The sequence below is a fragment of the Chaetura pelagica genome, unplaced genomic scaffold (assembly GCF_000747805.2).
Source record: "Chaetura pelagica isolate M959 unplaced genomic scaffold, ChaPel_1.0 scaffold662, whole genome shotgun sequence".
Lineage (NCBI taxonomy): Eukaryota > Metazoa > Chordata > Aves > Apodiformes > Apodidae > Chaetura > Chaetura pelagica.
Window position 1 is genome coordinate 20,760 of NW_009952266.1, and position 2,718 is coordinate 23,477.

The 2,718-nt window shown below is 48.0% G+C and overlaps 1 protein-coding gene across 1 annotated transcript in view; it reads left to right on the forward strand.

The window, feature by feature from the left end:
- The window catches only part of LOC104397742 (protocadherin alpha-C1-like), a gene marked incomplete at its 5' end in the record, with an annotated part of 52,330 nt that overhangs the window by 20,711 nt on the left and 28,901 nt on the right, over positions 1-2,718 (forward strand).

The following is a 2,718-nucleotide window of genomic DNA, read 5'->3' on the forward strand; positions in this document are numbered from 1 at the left end:
GCAGCGCGGCAGTGGGGAGGGGGAGCGGGGGGGAAGCGCCGTGGGAGCGGCGGGGAGGGGTTGTGAGATCGCGAAGGTCCCTGACCCTGCCCTCGGGATCGCTAAATAAATGCATAAATAAATAAATTCCTTGGCGAGCCATGTCAAACCAGCTTTAAGAATGGGAAGAGAATTGGGAATTTGGCAGATCGAAGGCGAAGACGAGTCGTTTTGAAAATGAGATAAATGAGGAGGGGTTTTAAATGGTGATGATAATACCTGCTGTGATAGCAAGGAAAGTGTGTACATTAAAGGTGTTTAATGAGACTTATGTGCAAATAACATAATTAGGGCAAGAGACTTGATGGAGAAGAGACCTCTGAGATCTTGAACAGAGGGGTTGGGTGGAAGGGTAGCCAAACAAGAGTGAGAGTGGGTAACCTGAGGCATCCGTGAGACCTCCGGGGCAGCTGGGTGTGGGAGGCTGAGCACGAAGGAGCCCGGGACTCTGCTGAGCTGAGCTCTGCACAAAGGGAAGGGCTGGATTCTGCCCCATGGCATGATGGCATCACTCCCTTCATGACAGGAGTGGCTGTGTGTAGCTGGCCTGGGATATTTAACGTTACTAAGCTCTGGATTTTGGCCATGGGTTGTTTGCCTGAGCAGTGTGTGGATCAGGAGCTCGATTAGGCTGGACTGGGAAAGCAAAGCATTGGGAGCTGGGTATTGGGGTGGAACTGGCAACACGCGTGTTCCGGTGGGTGAAGCTGCCATTACTGTCCACAGCAGAGTGTGGAAAGGCATAATAGGACAAGGGATACCAAAACACTGAAACAGAGATGTAAGGTTTAAAAATGTTTAAAAGAAAGTGACTTGAAAACAGGTTCCCTTAGAGCCCTGCAGAGAAGCATTAGGCTTCAATAGTAAACGAGTGGTAAATTAAAGACAACATTGGTGTAGGCTTCCACGTACTTCTCAGAAAGTGAGTATTTCTTGGGAAGAAGCAATGTATAATCACTCTGATTTTGGCCATTGGTTGTTAATTAGTATCTGCAAGCACTGCTGGTACTTCAGGCACGAGTACACATAACCACAGCCTGTCGTTCCAGTATTAAGATTTAAAGAAAATTTGCCTTTGAGTGGGTTTGTGTGTTCAACAGGTGGATCTGGGCCCCAAAATTACTGAGTTCCTGTGTTGCAAACCCAGTCACAGATGGGTGATTGGAGTCTGTGTGCTTTACCTGTATGTGCAGCTGGGACACCAGCACCCATCTGCTGTTGCCTTCCCAGGCAGGTGGGCTTGTCTGTGCTGCAGGCCAATATTACAGGAATTTAATCAGTCTTTCCTGTGACTTTAAGGGTTTGGGTTTTGGTGTTTTGTGGTGGGGTTTTTTTGTGTGTGGGGGGGGTTTGTTTGTTTGTTTGTTTTCATTAGTTCAGAGTGTTTATATTGACTGTGCATTACTACAGAGCAGTAAAACCAACAACTTTTTCATACATTGTAGATAACAATATCTTGGTGGAAGGGGAGTCTAGGGCAAATTTGGAGAAGGAGGAGTCTGGATGACCATTTTGTGGTGACTGGGTGGGAGCTGGGGATTTCTGCAGTTAACAATCAAGGAGAAAACCCCAAAACCAAAGGTAAACAGCATACTGTAAATACTGTGTGCAATGGTCCAGTGAACAAATGTACATAGGGTGTGAGTTAAGGTGGTTTGCACACCAGCTCTGCAGCTCCTGCACTGGCACAGTCCCCCCTTCCCCTTTTCCCCCACAGCTCTAACCTGTGCTGTAGCATCAACACAGTAAAAGTAAAATGCAACATTCAGGTGCTGCTGGGGGGTCAGGATTTTAAAAAAATCATAGTATCTGCAGATACTTGTGCTGGGGCTGACAAAGGGTTGCTTTGGTGTGGGCAGGACAGGAACCTCACTGGGAGGTTTTGCTGAGTTGTGAAGATGCAAACAAATGTATCGATTTTAAAAATTTAATGTACAGGTCTTGGCTGTGCTCCTGATTTTCCTTTATTCTGAAAGGCCCTGATGCTCTGTGTACTTGAAATGTTCTTTTTCACCTCCCGGAAATTCTCGGCTGCATGAACAAATACAATGAACACAAGAACGGTTAAGATCTGTCCTTGTCACACATAAACAGCCTCTTGCTTTTGATCGATCAGGATCTCATACTAACAAGATCTCACAGAGGGAAACTGGAACCGGAGGAGACCAGGGGGGCGGGGAGGGTTGTCAGAACTTGAGGCTCATTGGTGTAAATTGCTGCCGAAAGTCATTCCAGGAAGGTTTTCCAGGATGGTATTTTGAAATGCCTTCTGGCTTCTCCCACCGGCTTAGGGGGTAGTTGCTGACGGTGCCCTGGGGGCGGGAAGTCCGAAGAGCGGAGAGCTTTGATTTATTTTTATTTTTGATTATTTTAAATTTCTTTGCCGCTCTCTCCGTGCCCCTCACAGCTCCCAGACACGACCAAAACACAAGACCTTTCTGGCGCCGGTATTGACTTCACTGCAAGTCATTCGGCTGCAGCAGCCCCCTCTTCCCCCCGCCCACCCGAGCCCTCCCCATCCTGCTCTGGCGGGCTGGATGGGAGCTCGTCCGTGGCTGCAGGTGATCCCAGTGGGGACTGGCAGAGGAGAGGTCCTTCTACTCTCCAAAAATCCATGTTAATGTACCTTGTCTGCCAGGAGAAGCAGTAAAGACTTCCTCCCCAGTATTTTTTTTCTTG